We start from the raw sequence: 26,941 nt of genomic DNA, 5'->3' as shown, positions 1-26,941 counted from the left end.
TCACTCCCAGCCCAGCCCTGGCTTCCCAAAGCCAGCCCTAGTGTTCATGATAACAATCCTCTCTTTTCAAGACAAATCAGCTGTTCCTCACAGCTGTGGGTGGTACTATCTTAACAGAGACAGCAGTCTGGCCGGCAAGATATTTCTGTCATCTGTGCTGTGGGAATAGGTCTGTTCTGCTTGGTTGCCATTGAAGGGATTTTCCTACAAAGCTGTTTGTGCAAACAGTCTATTGGAGGATAACTGGCCCTGTTTGGGGCCTGCTTGCTTATTGGCCAGCCAGTGTCTTTCAGCAGTGAGCTGTTCAGGAGCCAGGGTGAAGCGGAGGCAAATAAGCAAGAAGGCTGACTGTAGCCCAGATAATTGCACACTGCAGTGAGACAGACACTGGGCAGCGCACCCCTGGCTTATTTAGAGGAAGCCTGCTGTTTGCTTCAACAGGGCCCAAGACAGCAGTTGCATACTTACCTTTCCCCTTCAACAGATTGGGGTGGCTGTGGCTAGCCAAGGAAACTCCTCAACTCACATCCAGTCTTGTTCGGTCCTGGGCAGGTCTGGGGCCTCTGGTTCACCTGGGTGAATGAACCCTCTCTGTAGGTTCTGTCGGTCCCTGCCATAGGCTCTAACCAAAGCAGGGCAGAGTACAAGGGCCTACAACATTAGCAAGCTCTATCTTGAAACCTCCACAGCATCATCTGTTGTACCAGGCACAGCCCTGATAATCTCCCTGGAGATTATCAGGTACGGAACACAAAAAGCAGCAGCCATAGCAAATTCTATAGCAGTGGGGACTTCTCTGGGAGTTCTTTCCTCAATCACATTGTCCCTCACCTATTGCCATTCCATCCACTCTCTGCAATAGAGGTAACAGAAACAGAGTACAGGGCCTTTCATGTTAGCTAGCCTCAGTGTGGTCCACCCTGACTGTCCCATCACCCACTGGGGGTTGTAAAGAAAGAAAAGGGATCCCAGCCTACTGCCCCCATAGCCTCCAAATTGCTCCAATAGGGATGCTATGCCCTGGGAGGGAAAAGTGAACTCTGAACTCCCACACAGCACAGAAGATTTGCCTGAATACTGTGCTAAGAAACTTGACCAAACTTTAGCCTGGTTCTGCCTACATTAGGCTCAACATAGGTGACCCCAGCCCCTGTGTGTCTTTGCTCAAGAAAACGAAGTTCTGTCAAACTTCAAAAAGTACTTTGTCCCAACCCATATTGCCAAACTTTTTTCAACCATTTTCCACTTACCCCCTTCAGTAATTTTCCAATTCCCCATGGCCCCTTTATTAGTTCCTCATAGTCGTCCCTAGTCCCTTTTTATTCCACCCTTTTTTACTACCCAGTAGCCCCTTTTAATTACCTTTATGGGGTGAATTCCCTGTAACCCCTTAAAAAACCTCAGCCTTAGTTGGTGTTGAGCTCACTTTGTATTGAAGTCTCTCTTCCCTGTTGCAGTAGTCTGAACAAAATCTGTCTTGCCACCTTTAACAAGTGTCCAGTGCTGTTTCTTTTTGGTAAGACCATGCCAGAACTTCCACTGATGGCTTCAACCCTCATGATCCCAGGCCAGGAGCCACTGGAACCATCCCAGACACCACAGCGGGATCCATCTGGGGTCTGCTGGCTCCAGCAGAGATCCAGCAGTTGTTCACCATCATAAAAGAGCCTGCCATCAAGAGGTGCCTAAAGATGTTTCACCGCAACACTTCAGTCTTTGAAGATGTGGCCGGGTGCCTTCAGGAGCAGGGATGTGTCTGGCATGCACACCAGTGCTCCAAGGGCCCCTAGGTGGCCTACAAGAAGGCCGACATAGCATTCTGCACTACAAAGTGATAGGTCGAGTGCTACAGATCACGGGCAACAGCAGCCTGACAAACCTCAGGGAGCAGACCTGTCCATGGGCTCTCAACCACTACCAGGGCAACACGGGAGGAGAAAAGGTAATGAGCAGAAATATGGATGAGCAGAAGGATACTCACCTGGGCAGGAGCAGCTGGAGGCACCAGAACACAGATGGAGACAGAGACAGAGTATCAGTTTAAGCTGGAAGTAGAAGTGTTAGAGCTGTCCAGTGACCTCAGCCCTGAAAGTTCAGCTGGTACCCAGACCAGTAAGACAACTGAGATGAAGGATACCCAAGAGATGATCAAGGGACTGGGCACATAAGTAGCCAAGTGTGTTCTACCAGAGCCCCAGGGACATGAGACTGGGTGGAGAAGGAAGTCATAAACGATAAAAGTTGGAATCCCCCCAAAGGAGTCAGAGGTCCTGAAAATTTAGAAAGCATGGTGTCACTACAGGTGTTGGAGTCAGCATATTAAAGCTGAAAGGGGTGGCTGGAGACTATCGTCAACCCTAGCATTTTACAGATAAGGACACCTAGCTGGAGGAAAGTACTTTGCAGAAGGTGCCACTGCCAGTCAATGTTAAGCCTGACACTAGAACTCAAGCCCAGTGATCCTGCCACTGGCTTTTAACTGGCTCTTGCCTTAATGTAGTTGATAATTAGTCATCATGGTAATCTTCTACAGTCTTAAAGCTGAGGCCTGGAAAGAATGGGATGAGGAGAGCAGCTATAATTTCTCTCTTTCTCTAGCATAACTCCAGAGGAGGCCAGAGTCTCCAGACAGAAACCAGCCTCCCAAAAAGCCTCCATCAGCAGGCCCAAATATCCCAGGGGTGTCTACAGTATACCCTGGAGCACAGGTGGGCTAAGAACACAAGCTGCAGCACAGCCAGGACCCTCAGGCACCATCAGACTGTTGTTGCCACAGTTGTAGATGAAATGGCAGTGCGCGGGTTCCTGGTCAGAGAACTGGCCTAGGAGTCAGCTACTCGGCTAGAACAGCACAATACCCACTTGGCAGCCCTGGTCCAGCTGGCCGGAGAGTCACACCTTGCACCAGGAGGGTGTCCATAAGAGAGTAGCCCTCCTAAGGTCATCTCTAGGCCACTTGGGCCAGGAAGGAGACTCACAGACCACAGCTTCTTCCATACCCAGGTACTTGGGACGTTGGGAGGATTTCTCTACTGGGACTTGGATTCTTGCTTCTTTTTTCTCCTCCTTTTTCTTTCAGAAGAAATTTAAAAATTAAATGGAAGAAAGGGGTAGATAAAAAGATGAATAAGAAGCAAAGAAACTTGGGATTTTAATAAAAAGATCTTGATTTGAAAGCAGTTAGTGTTTTAGGTTTTTTCCTTATGTTTTATTCTGTCTCAGCCACACAGCAAAGAGCGGACAAGCCTCAGGATCAGGGCTTCTAATGATTAGAATCAGGCCTTAGCTAAGAGAGGCCGTGGTGGTGAGGCTTAGGCCTGTTTTCTTGTTAACCCCAAGTCCCTTTTGTTATCATTCATATATTCAAGAGACATTTGAACATCTACTTTTTGCCCAGGCGTTACCTTAAGTATGGGGTATGGTATTCATTAGTGATAAAAATGTATATTATCTTGGAAAAATAGTATGGCAGTTTTAAAAAATTAAAACTGAAACTACCATATGATGTAGCAATCCTACTTCTAGGTATAGATCCAAAAGAATTGAAAGCAGGATATCAAAGAGATATTTACATACCCATGTTTATTGCAGCATTATTCACAGTAGCCAAGACGTTGGGACAAAATAGATGCCCATCAGTGGATGAGTAGATAAACAATATGTGGTGTATTTGTGCAATGGAATACAATGTAGCCTTAAAAAGGAAGGAAATCCTGTCACATGCCATAGCATGGATGAACCTGGAGGACATTGTGCTAAGTGAAATAAGCCAGTTACCAAAGGACAACTGCCATATGTAGTCAGATTCACACATACAGAAAGCAGAATAGCGGTGACCTGGGGCTGAGGGGAGTGGTAGGGGAGTTCTTGTTTGAAGGGTATAGAGTTTCAGTTCTGCCGGATGAAAAGGTTCTGGAGATCTATTTCATAACAACGTAGATATACTTAACACTACTGAACTGTACATTTATAATAATGAAGATGGGAGATTTTATGATTTTTTTTTACCACAATAAAGAATACACATCATCCTTGCCCTCATGGACCTTATTATTTAAAGGGGAAGATAGTCATTAAATAAAGCTACAAATGAATAATTACCATTATAAAGAAAACGAACAGGAAGAGTTACCAGGCAAGGCTAGAGATCACCTCAATGTGATCCAGGAAGGCCTTTCTGATTCTGGCGCAAATTTAGTTATCAGTAGGCTCTTTAGAGAAATCCATGCTCCCCATTCCCTTGTCCAAATGTAGAATAGTCCTGGAAATGAGTCTCTGCTAACCCAACTGCGGCCCCCTGCCCTGGGCACTGCAGGTGACATGTGGTGGTAACAAGAGTCTCCCACCAGCAAATACATGCCAACTCCTCTTCCTTTCTAAAGCACAGAGTGGGCTGAGAGGGGCAATTGCCTGAGCCTACACTGGAGCATTCTTTTTTTGTGTGGTATTTTGATAAGCCTGTGTATATGACTTTTTTTTTTATCGTTATAAGCAGGACTACAGCCTATTTTAGGCCTAGTGTCTCAAAGCATCTTTAGTATCTCATTTACAGTTATTGTGCAGAGAGTAGGAGCTCCACACACACACAACTCATAAATGTTCCTCTCCAGCCATCTCAACTAATCCTTGGAGGTGGGTGTTTTAGTGGTTATTTTCAAACTCCCTGAAAAGACATGTCTTTTTTCCTGGAGGAAAGAGGGTTACCTTTGATGCTTTTTCACCAAATGATGGTAAAACCATTGGTGAAACTTCTCTCCTTCTGTATTTTTGATGATCTCAGCCTCTGCTGAATTGCTGTACTCCCTCCTCTGCCCAAGGCCATGCTGTCACCATGACCCAGGCCTCTGGGTAGGCACCTGCCTTCCTTGGTTCCAGAAAGTTAAGAATGGCAGGGGACAGGAGAAGCAGGCCCCCTTTCCTCTTCCTTTCCTGCCACCTAGCTGGAAAGTCTTCACCCAGGAACTGGGACCAACTCTCATCATCATAAACTTGTCTGAGGCCTCAGAGAATGCTGCTGGGTCTACAATGAGGAAGGACAATGGCATTTTCACACTAGAAGTGATACAATGATAGAGCTACAAGCAGACTTGGTGATTTTAGTGAGGCTCTCTCATGTTACAGAGAAAGAAGTTGAGACCTGAAGGAGGTTCCAAGACCATGGGGTCCCAGGAGATGGACTTCCCAGTCTAGAACTTTTCCAAGTTTAGGCTTCACCCAAAGCTTACCTTGATCTCAACAGACCCCCAACCACTATTTTCCCAGTGGTAATCTCTTGGTAGAGTGCAGTGGCAAGTGAAAGATGGGCCTGAGGTGTGATTTTACTCTTCTCATCCAATGTTTGAGTGCCACCCCCTCTCCACTGGTCACTGCTTCCAGTTGCTTAGCATTCTTGGGGCCCTAAGACCAGCCTTCCTCTCACCTCAAGCCTGAAACAGCTCAGGAACAAGTCATTCCTCTTCCTTCTCACCCTGAAATTAGCAAATACTAAACTTCTGCCCTATCTCCTCATGTCCCCCAACCAAAACAAAGGCTTCCTGTCTGCCTTATTATCATCATTCATATTTAAAAGCATTTATAAATTACTTACCACCTCCCCTCAAGGTGACCTGTAAGTCTTAAGAGGTTTTTTTAAAGACTATTCAAAACTTTGTTTTAAATTACACTTTTTAACTAGTAGAGCTTTCTCATATACTCATGGTATACTCATGGTCCATGAGTACCTAAAATCCTCTCCACCCACCTCCCCACCCACCTCCCCACCCTCCATACAGACACCTGTAAGGTTTTTCACTTGCCAAAATTATGTGAGGGAAGGAGAGAAAAATGGAGAAGGGTGGGGAGCAGCACAGGGTAAACACAAGCAAAATCACAGCTGGGTTTGGGATTGTTTGGCTACATTTCTAAAGATGGAGGAGAAGAGGCTCCTCTTCCAGCTCTACAGAATTCCAGTCCACAGTTTGCCTCTCACTCTTGCCAGCTCCAGCCTCTGTGGGTGGGTGAGCCTAAGCAGGTAGAAGAGGGTTCTGGGAGGGGAGGGAAGATACTTGCCTTTAGAAAACTGCCTGAAATGTCAGGGCAGCTGCAGAAACTGTATCCATGGAGTCCCTCGATTTAACCCAACCCAGAGAATGGACAGCTTCATCATCCAGTAAACTACAATGGCCAATCATAAGTAGAAGAGGGTGGATGCTTAACAAAGTAGAATTTTCTGGGTGATCTGATAAAGTGTCCTCCACCCCACCCCTACATACACACACACACACACACACACACACACACACACACACACACACACACAGCTGTACAGTTCAGCCTCCAGCTTTCAGATATTCCCCACTGATATCCTAGCTGATTCTCCTGCCCTCTTTCTTCTCCCTCTAATTCATCCTTCTGTGCTACTAAGGATTATCTTTTTTTTTTAAGCTTACTTATGGAATTTTTTCTTAATTTAAATTCAGTTAGCCAAGGTATAGTGCATCATTAGTTTTTGATGTACTGTTCAACGATTTATTAGTTGACTATAACTAAGGATTACCTTTTTCAAAGGCTAAACTGAGGGGGGCCTGGGTGGCTCAGTTGGTTAAACATCTGACTCTTGATTTTGGCTCAGGTCATGATCTCAAGGTCATGAGATCAGGCCCCAGCTGGGCTGTTGGCTCAGCAGAGTTGGCTTGAGATTCTTTCTCCCTCTTCCTCTGCCCCTTTCCCCACTCTATTTCTCTCTCTATGAAATAAATAAATAGGGATGCCTGTGTGGCTCAGTCAGTTAAGCATCTGCTTTTGGCTCAAGTCATGATCCCAGGGTCCTGGGATAGAGTCCTACATCGGGCTCCTTGCTTAGCAGGGAGCCTGTTTCTCCCTCTGCTTGCTGCTCCCCTTGCTTGTGCACTCTCTCGCTCTCTGTTTCTCTGACAGAGAAATAAATAAATAAATAAATAAATAAATAAATAAATAACATCTTTAAAAAAAAAAGATAGACTGATCATGTCACCCCTTGCTTAATTCCATTAGTGATTCCTTTTGGCTCACCGGAAGGTCAGCCTCCTTAGCATGGCACGCAGGCCCTCTGCCTGCTCTGCTGCCCCACACTTCCACCCTACTCTGGCCTCTAGCTTGCAGAACTACCTGCAGTGCTCCTGGAGCACCACACTTCACCCCTGTGCCTTCTGTAGGCCTCACTTTCTGGAGCGCCTTCTAGCCATGCTTGTCCTTTACCACTCAGCTCAAGGGCAAACTCTTACAGGTCTACTCAGTATGCTGCCCCTCTTCTGTAGCCATGTGCCCAGGTCTTATCTCCTCATGACAGCTCTTACTGTGTGTCAACTGTCCAGTTGCTTGGCTTTTTATCCCACTGGAATTCTTGAAGGCAAGGATTGGATCTTTTTCCCTTTTGTAGACCTAGTGGCCAGTACATAGTAGGCACATAAAACTTGTAGTGAATGAATGATCTCAACAGTACGTGCACTGCCCAGCAGAGAGTGGTTGGGAGATGACTTCATGCCTTGAAGGATCCCTGGGCAACTTTAGCGCACCTCCGTCCTCTCCTAGTTGTAGAAGGGACTTCAGAGCTCAGAAGAAGCAGGACGGAGATGTGACGACAAGCAGAGGTCAGAAAAGAGAGAAGATGCTCTGCAGCTGGTTTTGAAGATGGAGAAAGGGGCCACAAGCCAAGGAATACAGGTGGTTTCCAGAAGCTGCAAAAAGCAAGGAATAAACTCTCCCCCAGAGCCTTCAGAAGGAGCATAGCCATGCCTACACCCTGACTTCAGCACACTGAGGCTGATTTTGGACTTCTGACCTCCAGAACTACAAGGTAATAAATTTGTGTATTGTAAGCCACCAAGATTGTGGCAATGTGTTGCAGCAGCAATAAGAAATTAATACAGATTATTATTAGAACAGGATTGGTTTATTATTATTTGAACAGTTATTACAATAGGTGTGTGTGTACAACTGTAAATGTATATGAAAATGCATTATGCCTTTATGGATGACAAAAGCAGCACTAAGGAAATTTTAAGCAGGACCAGCAGGTGAGCAGATCTGGCACTGTAAACTGCTCAGGCTGTAAGGCAGCCATACACCTGAAACAGGTTTCTTTGACATGACAGTGCCACTTTGACATGCAGGCAATTTGTTCCTCTCCCCTGGAGATGACCAGCCTGCATGCCCTTTCCATGCCCTTTCCATGCACTTTATAGAAAGATACAGCACCTTTGGAGGGTTGCAAACATTAATGGCACTGTTTTATCCTCTGGGAGAGGGGAAGCTTAACATGGAAAGAAGAAAGAGGGCCTAAAGGAGAAATTCAAGTGAAAAAGCAGGGTGGAGAGTTATCACCTTGAACTGGCCGGGTTTGGACTACCAGGTGCCATCTGATGACCTGACACACCTGGAACTCCAGCTGCCTTTGGGCCTCATTGTTTGCACGGCAGCTTCCTTGCCACAGCAAGGGCAGAGGCTCTGGGCCCACTCCAGACAGAAGACCTCTCCTCAGTGGATACACAGATTATGGACCCAGCAGCAGCCAGTGACCACATCATAGATGTGCTGGGCCTGACATAATGCCTTACCCCGCCACTGTCACCAGCCTCCCAACTGCCTGAAGGCTTGCTCCACGTGCCCCAGAAAGCCAAGAGCTGCCCATTGAAACACAGCTCCTAGGGAGTGATGATTTGGTGTTAGGAGGCTGTCAGTCACTGATGGATGGAGAAGGTATGCTCTATTCACTCACAAGGACAAGCTTTATGGCCTTAAGGCTTTCCCCATTTCTTTTTGGATAGGGGGTAAGAGAGTGCCTGCATCTCCCCTAGGGCAAAAATGACTTACCTGCAATACATGGGAATTATGGCTGGATCCTGGGCAGCCAACAAATGCTTGGCTGAAATGAAGATCAAGACCAGCCACAGCTTAAAGAATTACCGAAAAGTACTGTACTGATGCCTGTTTGGGGTAGTTCTTTTCCTACCCTTTGGGGCAGGACACCTCGATATGTGTGCCTCCAGTAGCCCCAGCACACATCAGGAAGCCATATTTGGTCCAGAACTTCTCCATGACCTCCTCCAGGTCAGGCTGGTTTTCCTGGAGGTGGCGAAAGGTAGCACAGATGGCATCTACAACCTTGTGGACGGCCCACCCAGCACGAGATCTGCCCACTTCAAAGAGCTCAGCTACACAGCCTGGAGGCACCAGAGAGGCCAGCAGAGACATTCCAATGGCTACTTTCTGAGGCATGGAGGAAGGTAGTTTCCTGTGGGAGGCTTCTCTTTGAAGATTTGGGACCAAGTTTTTGCAGACACAGTAAAATGTCTCCTGAAACATCTAGAAGGCGCCTCCATCTGCAAAGGCTAAGTCTGTCTGCTTGGAGTTCCTGCCAAAGATGGGATTGTGTAGGGAGAGCCCCAGTCCTGTGTGCTCTTCTTCCAAGGGACTAGGACACGGCAGGCATCTGTGGCTTTCTGAACAGAAGTGGATGACTGTGTGGGTTCTCCAGGTATGGAGGACGACCTCATTCAGGTGGACCTGGGCCAGGACAGCCTTCTTGTCAGCCCCTTCACTCTCAGCCACAAGCATGGCAACAATGGCTCCCATTTGCAGGGTGGCTTGTATAACAAGTTAGGGCACCCACTGGCCTGGATTCATGGAGCATGCTTTGGGGGTTGTGGGTACCACTGAGCTGAGTTAGGCAGAGTGATGTGTAGGTGTGTATGCCTTTCCTAATGATGGTCAATGAAATTCTTATCCCCCAAGTAGGTGTGGGCACCAGGAAGCTCAGGGTTGAGTTAGCTGATGAATATCAGGCCTGCCATTATGAACTGGATGTAATGAATGTAATTTCATCTGTGTAACCACACATCAGCAACTTCTGTTCATTTCCTTGCAGATTGAGCCAGCAATACAGGAGCCAGGATAAAAGAACTCAGAGCAAATGAGACTAGGTTCTTCGTATGGCTATCGGTTTGCCTTCTTTTCTTCACAGACAGACTTCTTCTTAATGACTCCTCCTGGAGGACTTTTCCTTTCTCTTGGCCTTCTGAATCTTTTCACAAAGCAAACACATTGGTGAAATTCTACAGGAAGTCTCCTCCCACACACGAAAATCAAGGGTTACCCTGAAAATACAAAAGACTTCACCAGTTTTACTTGCCCTGATCATCGGGCGCTCCCACCAGGAAGCACGTGAAGAGCTGATTAGTTAATATTCTGGAGGACAAGAGGATAAGATCGTTTGCAATTCGGGCATCTGGCTTTTAGCTAAAAATTTCACCCTGGATTTCAACTTCTTTATTATGAAGAAGGATCTGCTTCACAGAAGCACAGAAAAAGATCAATTATTCCTTAGTTTTTAGAATGAACAACTACAAAGAAGAAAAGGCTTTAACATTAGCACTTATAGTTCTAGACCTGAGAGTTCCACATTGCCGAGTCACTCTCAGTGACCCTGAGTTGCCTAATGCTAGAACTGAGAAGCTGCTAAGGACTTCACACACCACTGCAGTGACTTTCCTGATATTTTTTTCCTAATGAAAATCTACTTCTATAACATCATGTGTCCTTTGGGCTGATCTTTTTCTAAGAGCTGGTGGCCATCCTAGGCTGGACTAGGAGTGTTCATATCCTAGCTCCATAGGCTGTGTGAGCCTAGGAAAGTTACCGCCTCTCAGTGTGTCTCAAGTGTTCTCCTCCTAAAGCAAATAGGGCGTACTCACCTAGCCCGAAGGTCCCTTGCTGCTCTAACATCCTTGGGCTAATTTAAAAGGCCAGATTCCATAAGATGTCAGCGAAGATGGCTGAAACTGCATCTCAGAGCTTGTTTCTAAGAAAGTCTAATAAATATAATGTAGTAAACATTATTAATTCAGCAATGCATTCCACAAATATTTATTGAGACTTATTATGTGCTAGGAATTCCAACAGGCACAGGGGATTACATTTCACCTAGGTTATTAGATCAGCAGCTTAGAAAAAATGCAGTGATTACTCATCCCTTTCTAGGTGGCTGTCTGTAAATGGAAAGTCTGTGTTTGCTGTTGGTGGCTAATTCTTGACTTGGGCAAGACTGAACATTCTGGCACTTGCGCCTTTATGACTTAGATGAATCCTTACATGTAGTAATTAAGCCTATCTTCTATCTGGGTGGGAAGGAGTTTATTAGTTACTGTCACAACCTTGGGGCTCACTGTAATCTCATGTTAATAGTATATTCCCTGTCCACCTGTCTGCAAAATTGCTCTCTTACTAAACTTTCTGGCATCTTCTACTTGGAAATGACAGCTTAGCCAGCCCCCACTGATCAAGAGGAAATTTGGGTTTCTATTCTGCCTTCTCTGCCTTACCATTTCCTTTGATATAAGACATCTTCACAATCAGTCTTTAGTAATTCCTCCTCCTAACATGTTAAAAACTGAGTGCCTAGTGAGTTTGCTTCCTCCTTAGTTATATTAACTCAGCTCACCATCTTAGAGCTTGGGGCTTTTCACAAATCATATAAACTTCCCCTTAGCAGTCATGGACTGGACCCACTGGACCCCATGAGGAGAGACAGAGGCAAGAGGAGTTTTCAGCTGATTTTCTCTACATCCCATTGCCTACCTTTGAGCAAGTCCTTCTGTTGCTAATAAGTTGCTATTAATTGGTTGGTGGGAAGTGGAAAGGAAGAAAACTGAGTGCTCACAACGCCCTTCCTCCCCCAGCAACACACCCCTTAAAAAAAAAAAAGACGGTACATGGATGAGGACACTTTAAGAACTTTCTTTTTCCCATTCCGGTTTGAAGCTTTTATCAGATACTGCCCCCAGATCACTTTCACTAACTGCTCTACTCTGTCCCTTTTCCCAAGGTTTGCTCTCCCTCTCCGCCAGCACCGCCCCTGTTACCGCCTCCAGGCAATCTCTAGAGGAAAGGGGGTTTGTTAAATCTGAAAACCTTGCAGCGCAGATGCAACGAACCGAGGACTGATCAGACTCTCTGTTTCACCTCAGAGCAGGGATCTGTTCACCCAACCTGAACTTCGGCTTCCGGGCGGAGGCAGGTGAGAACGCACCGAAACCAGCCCTGGCCGAGGGCACGGGCAACCGGAGCGCCCCAGTCCGCGCTCATCATGCAGCCCTGCTGGCGGGACAGTCCGAAGAACCTACGCGCAGCCGGACCCGGCGCCCGCGGGAGGTGGAGCCCGGAATCCGGGCCGGGCGCGTCTCACCGTCGCCGCCGCCGCGCAGGCCTCCAGCTTGCGCTCGCGCTCCGCCCGCCATCCGCCCCCTCCTCCCTCGCTCTTTTCGGCCTCTCCCTCCTCCCCGTTTCCTCCAAGCCGCTTTCAAAGTGTATATTGCCAACTTACGGAAGAGTTTCAAAAATAGTGGGAGGGACTCCTGTCTGCCATTTACTGAAAAGCCCCAATTGTCTTCTGCCGGATTGGCCACGCTTTAACTAAGGTGGGAAGATGTTCTCTCTCAGGCCTCCGAAAGGATCTCGAAGGATCCCTCCCAGCCGTCTGTTGTCTGTCGAAGGGCCTGCCTTTTAAAGGGATGGAAAACTGACTTTGAAGTTAAAGCGTATCCAACGCAAAAACCCTTCAGAGGAGGTAACAGGTGGTTGCGAGGTGTTATTCTTACCAGAGACCTGGGTCTTGCTACTGCTAATACTTGCAGTGAGTGAATTTACCAGACTTCTCCCAGGCAAACTCTTAGCTGGCAGGAGATCCTTGCCACAAAGGAGAGTTGGTAAGCAGGGACAGGTGCGCCGCGGGGGGTGACCACCTGAATTGGATTCTGCAGTTTGGGAACTTGGCTCTCAGAACAAAAAAGAGAGGCAAGAGTGAGAGAAGAGAGAAAGAAATTTAAAAACCCTCAGAATAAAAACAAACAAAGAAACCTCAAAACAAAACCTAGAAGCTCCAGCTTCCTCCTTCCGCTCTCTGTAGTAAAGACTCAGGCCAGTGATTACAGAACAAGGCTCACAGAAGTTGGCTCTCTGGTGGAAGAAGCTGGCCACCGGAGGATTTTGACTGATAGAGAAATAAATGCTTAAATTCAACCTGTAACAAGATCTTACTCTGGCTCCGTCAGCATGGTTCTAGTCCCTGAGCTTCTACAAATAGCTCTGTGGCTTCCAGAGTCCCTTTCCCCCTCTGACTGGGGAGGATGTTTGCTCCCCTATTGCTGACCACTCTCAAAAGCCAACCTCATGTCCGGTGGGCCGACTCCTGCTCCTCAGGCTGGTTTGGTTTTGTTTTTACATTAGTTGCTAACATTAAAATACTAGGAGATTTCTCATAAAAATCTGGATTTCGATCTTTATTAAAAAAAAAGATTCATACACACCATCAACACTGGACCTAAATTTTGCACATATCAACAAAAGACAGTTACTAGATACAGTCTTTACCAAGCCAGATTCACACATTGCTACCTGCCAGGTGCCACTGGGTATTTGAGTGTGGGCCTGTGCTCTACTCCAGGTCTAAGCCCAGGTTACAATCCTTCCCAGGAGGTCAATGCTCATTTCTCCACTTAGTCTACTCTTGTACTTCATAGCGCCACTCTGGGGCCTTGGTCTGCCTCTCCCAAGCATGAGGAAATTTTCTAGGAAGCCAAGTCGAAGCCCTCAATTGATATAAAACCTACGGAAACTGACCAGAAAAGGAAGTGAGTTTAGCCTGCAAAATTAAATTACTTCATCAACATAAATAAAAAAGAGCTGATAAAAGACTATTGAAAGACTTAGGAAAGGATGTGGTCATGATTAACACCGGGATCCTGTACTTCTTGCTTTCCCTCTAAGTTCCATAACTTATAACTGTTTATTGAAAATAATAACAGCTATTATTGAATGCTTACTGTACACAAGGCAACCCGACGAGGTTCGTACTGTTATTATTCCCATTTTGTGAATGAGGAAGCCGAGGCTTACAGAGGTCAGGTTATTTCCATGGGTCACAAAGCTAGTGAGCTGGTGGAGGTGGGATTTGAACCCAGGGTTTGATCAAGAGTGGGAGCACTAGTGTCTTGGAACACCTTGAAGTGAGGGGCTGAGTCTGCCGTTTTGTAGCTCTCCAGAGAGACACAGAGGCTCACAAACTATTGAATGACAGAAATAAGGAAGGAAGGGAGAGAGGGAGGAAGAAAGAAAGAAAGAACAAAAGAAAGAAAAAAAAAAGAAAAAATCAATAGCCCAAAATTTTTATTTTTCATGGAAACAATGAAATTGAAAAAAATAGATTTTAACTTGTTATGAATCCGTTTATCTATCCTCCAGTCTGTACATTTCTAACTTGCTCATTAGAATGTGCAAAATGCATTGTCTAAATAAAAACATAGCCATCTTTTACCTTTATCACAATGGGAAGCAAGGTTTATCTAGAATAATTTCTTCTCACTGAAAACTCGCTGGCACCTAGTAATTATTTCCTTCCTTTTTTATATGTTCCCAACTTGCCCTTCAAGAACTTTGCCCAGGACTGGCATCTACGGTTTGCAGAATCAACTCTCTTCCCCTTTTCACAAATTGGAACAGTGTGTACCCATCCACAGCCTTTGGCACCCCTCCCTGGCTCCCCAGTCCCTGAACAACAGCCAGCAGTCTTCTCATATATAAATTCTCTTGGTCCCCCAAACAGAATTTGTTCAACCTTGGAGACATAAGCCCCTTCAAAGCCAGGCGTTCTCTTACAATATCCCATTCATTTTGTGCTCCAGTGTCTTCCTACCGATATTTATATTATGAATGTTCAACTTCACGAAGGTCAGAGCAGGAAAGCTGGTGTTCTGAGATGGAAACCAGGAAATCCTGGATGCAAATCCAGATTCTGTTACTCTCTGGCAGTCTGATCTTAGGCTAAGTTATCCAAGTCCTTGAGCGTCAGTTTGTACCTCTGTAAAATAGAAATGACAATGGCTACTCTTATTAGGTGGTCAGATCATAAAGAAGATTGAAAGGCTTTGTAAGTGCTGAGACAACTGATTGAGAATCACAACAATGGAGATGAGATGAATAGAGCTGCCTCCTCTCAGCTGTGTGGATGTGTGGGACTCCGGAGTTGGAAGGTACTAGAGAAGCTGCACAGTCCTGCCTTACACTCACTAGAACTGGTACTCGTGAACAGCGCCTTTCAGCGTTGCAAGGCTTCTCTCTGTCCCGCGTTACCCGCACAGCTCCCGCTCCTGAGCCACGCACCTGTGCCTTCCATGCTCCATCCAGAGCTTCACAAGGCCTATTCTCTGTGCCAGGCACTCTAAACACACAGTCCCCTAATTCTTACCACAACCCTATATCATATGCACTCTTATCTTCACTTTACAGCTGTGGAAACTGAGATGTTAAGTAACTGGTCCAAGGCTACACAGGTAATAAATGGGATTCAGCCAGGTCTGTCTGGATCTGAAGCCCCTGCTCTTTTCTGCATGATTACACTGCCTTAAAAAAAAAAAAAAACAGAATTGTGCTTATTTTTCTCAAGTCTCAGCTCATCCCTTTGCTTCTCTTGTAGGTGTACCCTTCTGCTAATGGACTGAAATTATGTCACTCGAAATTCCCATGTTAAAGCCCACCCCACCCACCCTGGTCCTAAATGGGGTCGGAGCCCTTGGGAGATACTCGGGGTTAGATAAGGTTGCGAGAGAGGAGCATTCATGATGGGATTAGTGCCCTTATAAGAAGAGGCCCAAGAAGGCTTGTTCTCCACCCCCTCCCTGCCCCCATGCCCACAAAGAGGAGGTCATGTGAGCACACCTCTCAGGGTCAAAGGAGAGGCCTCAGAACCACACCTACCTTGTGGGCACCGTCATCCTAAACTTCCAGTCTCCAGGACTGAGAAATAAGTGTCTGTTGTGTAAGCCACCCAGTCAATGGTGTTATGTCTGGCAGTCTGAACAAAGACGTTGTGTTTGCATCTATGCTTTCCCTTCCCCACTTGGTTTTTTCCAAATCTGACCTCAATGAGCTTGCATTTCAACCTGCACAGTGTCTCCGGCTCTCAGCTTCCTGACACCCCCATTGTTCATTGTATTCTCAGTGTTGGGTTTTTGACAGCTCTCTCACCTTCTGGAGACATCTTTTTGTTCAGTGTCTCAGGCCAGGTAATCAGACCTACAGTTTTTTCCTGAATGGTTTGATGTTGCCTTCATAAAATCTGACTGTGTCTGTCCTTGGATACTCCGAAATTTTAAAAAGACATGGTTACTTCTTACCAACACTCCTAGTGCTTTCAATTGACCCACTAGTGTCTGCTTTGGGGTCCAAGTTAGGCCCAGACTAGCAGTGCCCTCTTACTTCCTGTTTCCTAGGAGCTGCAGTATTGGCCAGGCAAATCAGCAGCTTACCAGGTAGAGCGTGTGAGCCTTCCTGCTCTGCTGGCTTCTCCGTTCCCTCATCTTTTCCATCTCAAATCCCTGTGCATTTGTTTTCTTTCTACCCAGTTCAGCCCTTGATTACAGGCTGTACCCTGCATAATCAAAATTAATATGTGTATTTTTAAGTGTCCACAAATTTAACATCAAGAAAAAGAATTAACTGCAATGCAGCTCTACTCTTAGGTGATAACCTATAAACAATGTATGATGTAAACTGTGGGTCCATTTGAGTATGTTTGGAATAATGTGGGGGTAGCAGGGCCTCTGCGAATAAGAGTGCCTGGAACCTACCAGAGTCTTAAAACAGCTCTGCTTGATTATGCATTATTTCAAACTTATTCTAATTCCCTCTGTAAACTCTTGATATCTTAGTGAGGATGTAAATCAGTGAAGCAGTCAAATCCATCGATGTGTTGGTCTATCTACTATGTATTAAACACTGTGCCCGGTACTCAGGGTGGGAGTGAAGGGTAATATATAAAAGACAAAATGAAGTCCCTGGGCTTAAGGAGTTCAAGGTCTAGGTGGCGAAAAAGGGCTTCATCTTTCCCAACTTTTCTTTGCCTCCCCTGGCTTCTTTCACTTCCTCAAATTCACTGAGCAACTTCTTTCCTTCCTACTTCAGGGCTTTTGTAGATAACTGCTCTTTAGAATACTCTTCCTGCCACCCTTCCTGCTGCCTAATCCGTTCTTCAGGATCTGTTTGAATGTCACTTCTTGGAGACCTTCCCTGACCGCACCCTGCCCCCACCCTCTACACCCTCTAATTTAGGCCCCTCTGTTATTCATAATTTTCTAGGGTTTTTTTTGTTTTTGTTTTGCCTCTGCAGCACTTATCACTTGAAAATACTTACATTTATTTATTTATTTACTTACAGTTTATCTTGCCTCATTCTTTTATAAGTTCTAGGAGGGTAGAAACCAGGTCTGTTTTGTTCACAGTTATATATCTAGTGTCAATCACATTGTATGGCAGACAACAGTGTTCATTAAGTATTTGCTTAATAACTGAGAGAAGAGCACACACTCCTAAAATAGGTAAATAGCAGTGTGAAAAATGCCTAGAATTAAAAGGAAATCACAATACTCTATATGATACAGCAGTGGTGCATACATGTCATTATACATTTGTACAACCCATGGAATGTACAACATCAAGCGTGAACCCTAATGTAAATTATGGACTTGGGGTGATTATGATGTGTCAACATAGGTTCATCAATTGTAACACATGTGCCACTCTGGTGGGGGTTGTTGATATTGAGGGCAGCTATGCATATGTGAGGGCAGAGGATATATGGGAAATTCCTGTACCTTCTGCTCAGGTGTTCTGTTAATCTAAAACTGTCCTCAAAAAAATAAAATCTTCTCTAAAAGAGGGAAATTGGAAAAAAGATATGGACCTGTAAGGAAGCAGTTGAGTAGAGAGAGGAGGGATAGACAGGATTTGATTAATGGAGAAGGGGACTGAGCATTGAGTTGGGAGAGCAGCATGAAGAGCACCCTGGTTGTCAAGATAGGTTTGCTGGTCTCAGAATAGTTGAAACGCTAGCTTGATGGCCTGATTCCTGCTTGAAAATGGTGGAAGACCAAATTAGACAGTACGTTCAGACCATACTGTGGAGGGCCTTGAAAGCTGTTCTACGAGTGACAGGGAGCCATTGACAGTAGTGGTGAGACATGAGGGAAGCGCTGGAGGTGAACTGTGGGGTAGATGGTAAACTGGGCATAGAATAGAGACAGGGTTCAGGAAGATGGACCACCAGACCCTTGCAGTTATCCATGGATGAGATTCTAAAGGCTTTTTGAAAGCAGGGATCCTGTTTTTCATTCTTTTATATCCATCCCTACACCCTATTAAATTCTAAATATTCAAGTTTGAACCATGGATGAGAAAACAGAGATAATCTGACATGAATACACTAAATAATATTTAATTGGAAGGAAAAAACCTGTGAACACACAAGCATACATTTCCTTCAAAACTTCAAGTTGAACCATGAGTTTATTTTGTTCTATTTTTTAACATTGAGTATCTGGGGTAATTACAGCATGAGTTTGCCTTTTTTTCTTTCTAAATTATTTGATCTCCACGCATAGATGGAGAATGGGGGCACAGAGGGAGAGTACCAGAACTATATTTTGTGTTTCTTTTCCAGATAGCACTGTCACTGGCCTTATATCTGCCTACTGAGCACTAATCACTAATTATAGAGGCTCTGACTGCCACTGGATTTACCCCTGGCCTCTGTGACTGGGCATCTCCATATATTGCCTCATCCTGTTTCGTTCCTTAAAAGTTTCTCTTTGAAATAGAACTCCTATGGGGAGAGGAAAATGCTTACTCCGTGTGAAACATAAACATAAAACTGGTATGAAAATGACCTTGAGTTAAAAGAGAATGTACAATATGAATGTCTGTGCATTGTTAAAAATAACAACGTCTGTATTTTTTGACATGGAAGAAACCCTTGTAACAGAGACCCACATGTCCATTCTCCCCTTAATCCATATTGTACACCCCTCAGTGATCAGCTGGTCATATGTCCCTTTGGGACAAAGACTCCATTTACTGCCATCTCTTCCAGCTAAGTGTTCATGTGTGTCTAAGTTCTTTATATGCCTATTGTAATATCTTTTAGTGAGGGTATCTTGTCTTTTATATCATCTTTCTTTCTAGAAGATCAAAGTTTTTATACATTTTCAAAAATAGTATCTTTTTCATTAATTAAAATGTCAATATCCATAGTGTTCAAGGTATTATAATATTTTCATTCCTAAAGGATGTTACAGCTGTTTTAAAAAACAATAACTTTCCAACTTACCCAAGGACATTTTTTTTCTTTTCTTTTCTTTTTTTTTTTAAGATTTATATATTTACTTGAGAGAGATTGAGAGCAAGAGCATGCATGCACAGTGGAAGGGTGACTGGAGCAGAGGGAGGGAGAGAATCTCAAGCCAACTCCACAATGAGCACCAGGCCCGTGGGGCTCAGTCTCATGACCCTGAGATTATGACCTGAGCTGAAACCAAGAGATGGACACTCAACCAACTGAGCCACCCAGGTGCCCAGACATTTTCTTTCTTATTTTAATACATGTAAGTTTCTTTGAAAGAAAATAGAATAATGGAGAAAGAAGCAAGCAGTCTAATTTCATTTTTAAATGTGAAATAATTTTCCTGGTAATTATTTGCAAGAAAGATATTTAGATTACCTATTTAACACTTAAATCTAATTTAGGGTTAATAATGTGTAATTAACACTACTCACATTTTATAAGAGATAACTGATGTATGAGAAGTATATATTAGAGCTCTCTGTAGTGAGCAAAAAGAAGTCAATTCTGGCTAATTTAAATACAAAATAAATTTATTTATTTTAATTTAATTTTTTATTTTTTTATTTGAATACAGTTAGCATACAATGTTACATTAGTTTCAGGCATATAACATAGTGATTCAACATCTATCCGTTATGCTGTACTCACCACAAGTGTAGCTCCCATCTGTCACCATACGACACTATTACAATATCATTGACTATATCCCTGTGCTGTGCCTTTCATTCCATAACTGGAAGCCTGTATCTCCCACTCCCCTTCACCCATTTTGCCCATGTCCCCACAGCTCTCCTCTAAATGGATTTTTTTTAAAGATTTTATTTACTTGAGAGAGAGAGAGAGCATGAGCAGTGGGGAAGGGCAGAGGAAGAGGAAGAAGTGGGCTCCCCACTGAGCAGGGGGCCTGATGCAGGGCTCAATGTGGCGCTTGATCCCAGGACCCCAAGATCATGACATGAGCCAAGACAGATGCTTAACCGACTGAGCCACCCAGGTGCCCGTGGATTTAAAGTATTGGGAAGGTCATAGAATCTTCCAGGGTGTGAAAACTGGACTTGGAGGCCACATTGCAGAACTGACATCCCTGATGAGGTTCAGATTTGGTTGCCTTCTAAGTGAAACCAGCTAGAGGAAATGAAATATCCTGCATGGGTAAGGGCACAATTTGGTGACCTTGGCATGATTTTGAGAGATAAAGGCATACTTGGCTATAAAAATGGGATACTATGGCCTTAAGGTTTAAATTAAGTTTACATGAGGGGCGCCTGGGTGGCTCAGTCATTAAGCATCTGCGTTCAGCTCAGGACGTGATCCCAGCATTCTGGGATCAAGCCCCGCATCGGACTCTCCGCTCTGCTGGGAGCCTGCTTCTTCCTCTCCCACTCCCCCTGCTTGTGTTCACTCTCTCACTGGCTGTCTCTCTCTCTCTCTCTCTGTCAAATAAATAAATAAAATATTTAAAAATTAATGAATTAATTAATAAGTTTACATGACACATATGATGACTGCTGTTCCTAACTTAACTCAAGCACAAGAACATCTACCATCTCATAAATCTTACAAAATCGAGTCCACAGGACATTGGAAATAATGCATATATTCTATCTGTTGTATTACAAATACAGATTAAAATGCTCAATATTGAACAGTCCCCTGATTTATTTGTGCATATTGAAGGCTCAAAAAGTTGCCCCCCCAAATTCTCTCAGTTATTGAAGCCACCATTAAGAACTTAAGAGGGGTTAAAATGGGTTATTGGCAACAGTTCAGGCATAAGGCAAGGAGCCAGTCCTGGCAGTCTGATTAAGGAGTTTGCAATACAAAACAGCTCATGAATTCTCCTCTGACCAGAGCAGAAAGCACCTTTGTCCCCTCTGCAGATGGTTGTTCTAAGTCAGCAAGATGTCTCACTTTGATTGGTTTCAGGGTTAGAGAGACAGGGTGAGAAATAGGCAGGGTCTTTAGTATACCCACCAGGAATGCCGACCCCACCCGGAAGTGTGCTTTGACTGTTACTTGATGCTTGTGAAAGAGGAGATGCCTCACTGATGCATGATCTCACTACTGTTTTTGTGGTCGTTTTGTTTTGTTTTGTTTTGTGGTTTGTTTTTTGGTTTTGGGGGGTTTTTTTGCCTAAAAAATAAATATTTGTTATTTCAAAATGTCTATGGGTCGGGAGCGCAGAAGAAGCTTAGCTGGTGGTTCTGGTTTAAAGTCTGTCATGGGGTTGCTGTCAAGCTATTGCCTAGAGCTGTTGCCATCAGAAGACTTGAGTTGGGTTGAAAGATCTGCTCTCAAGGTGACCTGCTCATATGGATAGCAAATGGGTGCTGGCTATAGGCAAGGGGTGTCAGCTGCTCACCACATGGGCCTCTTCATAACACTGCTTATTTTTTTAACTGAGGTATAATTGACATACGTAATGTTCAATTAGTTTCAGGTGTACAACATAATGATTCAATATTTGTATACATTGCCAAACGATCACCACAGTAAGTCTCGTTAACACCCATCACCACACATAGTCACAAATTTTTTTTTCTTATGATGAGAGCTTTTAAGATCCACTCTCTTAGCAACTTTGAAATATGCAGTACCGGATTTACTGTAGTCACCATACTGTACATTACATCCCTACTCAGTACTTTTAAGACAAGAAGAGAGAACAGTAATAATAATATAACTTTCTAACACTTAATGAGCAGACACTATACGTGCCTGGGATTGTGCCAAGCACTTAGATGCTTTACATCCTTTCATCCCTGTGGGAATTCTGGGTGGAAGGCACTGCCATGTCTCCATTTCACAAGTGAGGATGCTGAAGATCTGAAACGTTGTGCAACTTCTTCAAGGACAAGCACGTAATAGTGAGAAGTAGCCTGGTCTAGAATCCAATCTGTGATGGCAAAGCCAGGGTCCCCAACTCCCGTGCCACACACTGTGCCCTTCCCATGGGATCCTGGCCTTTCTTTCCTTCTTAGCACTTTTCTTGATGTCTCTCAACATCATCCACTCCCCTTCACATCTCTCTCTTACCTGCCACTTAGTTCCATGGCAGTGCCCTGGGAGTGTAAATATTAGAATGACTCCCTGGTGAGCCTCTGTGTTCTTACTGGAACCTCACAGAATCAGCCACAGAATAATGAAATTATCAAACTAAAGAGAACTCTATGCATCTTCTGCTCCATCCACTCTGAATTTGTGTCTCCTAAGTGGCATATGCCACTAGTAGAACTGCTTAGCGCAGCATTACCCCCACAGGCTCAGGACCAGAGCTGTTCCCTCCACCACACCAGAGGGAGACCCATCCAGACTAGAAACTTCACCAACCCCAAGCCATATCGGGAATCCATTTCCTTGCTTATCTGGCAGAGTGCTCTCCTCTGGCCTCAGCTTGGGTTTACACTTCCCTCTGGGCCCTCAGTTCCTGTGTGCATTGCTCCAGCCCTGAGTTCTGGCTGAGAAAGTGTCTTCCTTCTAAGCTCCTGAGATTCCCTACCCAATTCAGGCAATTCTGCACTAACCCTATCCTTTCCTATTTTCTCTTTTGAAAGCAAGAAAGTCTCCCAACACTCCAGAGAAGGCCCACCCTCTTCCCTGACCCTTTCTAGTGACCCACCAGTTCTTGTTCAGGCTGATTCTAGCCAACAAAAAGCAAACCGCAAGGTAGAAGAGTGAGGAAAGGGCCTCAACTGAGCCTCTAGAGGTATGCAAGCCACCAGAGTGGACACCATCTTCCCAGGGAACTTTTTCAAAATAATTTTACTGAGGCATTGTGCATACTAAGAATACAATCTGGCGATTTTTAAAGTAAATGTATCAAATAGTGTAAACCATCAGCATAAACACACTTTGGAACATTTTTATCATCCCAATAAGATCCTTCATGCAAATTTGTTGTTAATTCCCTGCTCCCCACCCTGGGGAACCACATAGATAATTTCTGTCTCTATGGCTTGGTTCTTTACAGATATTTCATATAAATGGAATCATATACCATGTGTTTCCTTGTGTCTGCCTTCTTTCACTGAGCATAAGTTCTTTGAGATTCATCTGTAATTTGATCCTTTTTAATGCTGAGTAGTTTTTTCATTGTATGGATATTCCATGGTTTATCCATTCACAAACTTTGATGAACATTTAGGTAGTTTTTAATTTGGGGCTATTAGGAATAATGCTTCTATAAATATTTATGTGTAAGTCTTTGTGTGGACCACTGGAACTCTTTTCAGACTCAACAGGCCTGTCTTTGCATTTTGTCCCCAGTCCTAACCATTAAATTCCTATATTTCTTTTAGAAATGCTCCTCTAGCCATTGGTTCACCTGGGGAACAGAAAAGACTCAAAGTTCCTGGGCCAACCAGTGATCACATCAGTCATAGTTCTGATTACTACCTTCATCTATTTACCCAAATATTGTCTGAAGCTTCTTGGAGACTCACTTACCCACCTGGAGAAGGTGGAACCCTTCACAAATCCCCTGACACATATTCTTCGTTGGATTGCTTTCCTTTTTAAAAAGGTTTTAACAAATTTTCTATTGATGGGCTTTCAGATTGTTTTCAAGCTTTTATTATTACAAGAAAACACTGCAGTGTGTCATCTTGTAATCTTATAAGTTGTAAGTACAGTATGTCTGTAGAATAAATTTCTGGGAGTACAATTTCTGAGTCAAAGGGATATGTTTTTATAATTCGAATCAGTATTGCCATTGTTCCTTCTATGGGGTGACAAGACATGCATATTTCCTCATACACTCATTGGCTCTTGGAATCTCAGCTGTCTTTTAATCTTAGCTAACCTAACAGGTGTAAGGTAGTATCTCAATGTGATGTGAATTGAATTTCTCTTTTTAGGAGTGAAGTTGAGCACATTTTTATGTATCTAAAAGCCAATTTTTTTTTCTTTTGTGAACTCTCTGTTCCTGTCATTTCCCCCATTTTTCTATTGTACTTGGGTCTTTTCCCTATTTCTTCATAGGACAATTAACCCTTTGTTCTGATAGAAGTTGCACATATTTTGTTTCTTTTCACTTTGGTGGGTGAAACAGAATTTTATTTATTTATTTTTTCATTGTGGCAAAATATATGGAACATAAAATATATCATCTTAACCATTTTTAAGTATACAATTCAGTGGCATCCAGTACAGGCACCGTATTGTACAACCATCACCATTATCCATTTCCAGAACAGAAATCCTAAATAGAAACTCTGTACCCATTTAATAACAAGTCCCTTTTTCTCTCTCCCCACTTCCCCCACCCCCGACCCTGGTAACCACTATTTCCACTTTATGTTTCTGTGAATCTAACTACTCTAGGGATCTCATATAAGTGGAATCAGATGGTATTTGTCCTTTTGTGACTGGCTTATTTCATTTAGCATAATGCCTTCAAGTTTCATCTATATTGTAGCATGAGGCAGAATTTCCTTCCTTTTTAAAGCTAAATAATATTCCATTGTACGCATATGCCACATTTTGTTTATCCATTCATCACAGTTTTATTTTAATGTGGAAAAAATCTATGTTTTTTAAATAGGTTCTAATATTTATGCTAATGGAAGTATAAAGATTCGTTTCTAGTTTCTTCTACCACATTGATAGTTTACATTTTTTTTTAATTTTACCTTTGAAGTTTTGATTCAGCTGAAATTTATTCTAGTTGAATTTGCAAGTTTTGCATCCAGAGAAGAAAGTCATTTTGAAGATCAGGTTCCCCAAGAGACAGATTTTGGGACAGAGATTTGAATGCAAGAAGTTTGTTGGGGAGTACTCTCAGGAATCATACCTATAAGGAATGAAGGAAGTGAATTGGGCAGAGGGAGAAGTTGAATTGAAATGCAGTGGCAACAAAGCTTTATCCGATTGCATGAGCTCTGGCCCTGGAATGGCTTTGCAGAATCGTCTTAAATTGAGTGAAGAGGTCCAGGCATTTGTACTCCTGCATCAACCAGTCCTTGGAAATTACTGACCCTAGGGTATGCTTTTATTTATTTTTTATTTATTTTTAATTTTTTATTATGTTACGTTCGTCACCATACAGTACATCCTTAGTTTTTGATGTAGTGTTCCATGATTCATTGTTTGCGTATAACACCCAGTGCTCCATGCAATACGTGCCCTCCTTAATACCCATCACCAGCCTATCCCATTCCCCCACCCCCCTCACCTCTGAAACCCTTGGTTTGTTTCCCAGAGTCCATAGTCTCTCGTGGTTCACTCCCCCTTCTGTATGCTTTTAGATGTGGCAGCTCCCTTCAGCTGAGATCAACTCCTGCAGAGGGAGCCAGCCAGGAGCCTCAGTGAACAGCACTCCCAGCAGCTGTGGGAATTGGTGCCTCGGTCCTGAAGCAGGAGTATGGATGGCACACTACAGCATCCACTACACTGCCTTCCTAACACCATGTAGGAACTAATGCATCTCTTTGCTAACTTTACTATATACAAAATCCCATATGTTTGGGTCCATTCCTGGACTTCTCCCTTCTGCTCCATTGATCTATTTTTTCATACATCAGCAGTATACTGTTTTAAAAAATATAGTTTTTATAATATGTTTGAATATATGCTAGGGCTAGTAGTCCCTTCTCATTACCTTCAAAATTTTCCTAAATATTCTTGCTTATCTTTCTGTATAAAGTTTAGATCAGCTTACTAATTAAATTTGGGTGGGAGAGGATGACTGGATTAAATTTATAGATTAATTTAGAGAAAACAGACATATCTATGATGTTGAGTCATCATCCTCTCCAAGAATATATTTTGACTTTCATTTTGTTCAAATTATCTTTTGGGTTCCTTACTGGTGTTCTAAAATTTTCTTTCTATAGGTATTACGCATCTATTACTGTTTAATTTATATGTGGCTATTTTATCCTTAAATTTTTTTTATAAATGGGGTCTTTCCTGTGTATTCCTGACTAGTTGTTTGTCTATGTGAAGATTAATTATTTCTGTATATTAATTTTGAATGCAACCATCTTACTATATTATTTTACAGTTTATGGTAATTTGTAGCTGATACTCTTGGGGGTTTCAGATATGCAGTTTTATCACTTCCAAATCATGACATTTTTGCTTCCTCTTTTCTAATTTTTCAGCCTCTAATCTCTTTATTCTACTTAATAAGCAAAAGTACAAGATATTTTAAAACACTAAAACTCTGAAACACATCCTTCACAACAGGAAAAGAGAGCCACTATGTATACTTCTACGGCTGTGGTTACCACACTCTTACAGTTATAATTACATATGGTAGTTATAATCTTGTAAGTGGCTGTCTCCATTGTAAATTATGATCTTCCTTGAGGGCAAGGACTGTGTTATTCACTTTTATGTCCCTGGCACTTAGCTTAGTACCTCAATAAGTGTCTGTTGAAAAATTAAAAAAAAAAAATAATCCAATAACCACAAACCAAAACCTAATAATCCTAAACAAGTAAAAATAACTATCATTTACAAAGTGTCTGTTAATGTCAACTAGCCCATTTCTCTTCAACTTTTTTAAACCATGGAACATAAAATAATGTTTTTTAGGTCTGAACACCTCTCTCCTTGGCCTAGTTCTCTGTTCTGCCAACCACGTGTCTGCTTCAGAAGACTGATAACCTCTGTATCACCAAACATCGACTGCCTGAAACTAAGTGAGCCATGCTGGTCAGCTCCAATACCCTGGACAGCCTGGGAATTGAAGACCCCAACCTCCAGGGGTAGGGCAGATGTAAGGTGAGTAATTCTGGAGAGCATGGCCGG

At 43.5% G+C, this 26,941-nt stretch overlaps 1 protein-coding gene across 1 annotated transcript in view; it reads left to right on the top strand.

The window, feature by feature from the left end:
• Positions 1–26,941, top strand: part of PAQR8 (progestin and adipoQ receptor family member 8) — a 114,128-nt gene that overhangs the window by 11,011 nt on the left and 76,176 nt on the right. The window contains exons 3-4 of the mRNA XM_087857016.1: positions 19,214–19,411; positions 26,726–26,914. The gene's annotated coding sequence lies outside the window, so the exon portion shown is untranslated. The remainder of the gene's footprint in view (positions 1–19,213; positions 19,412–26,725; positions 26,915–26,941) is intronic.

The sequence above is a fragment of the Ursus americanus genome, chromosome 29 (genome assembly GCF_024610735.1).
Source record: "Ursus americanus isolate L20-20 chromosome 29, mUrsAme1.1.p, whole genome shotgun sequence".
Taxonomy (NCBI): Eukaryota; Metazoa; Chordata; class Mammalia; order Carnivora; family Ursidae; genus Ursus; species Ursus americanus.
Note: the sequence above shows the minus strand (reverse complement) of the source record. Positions and strands in the feature narration are given on the sequence as shown.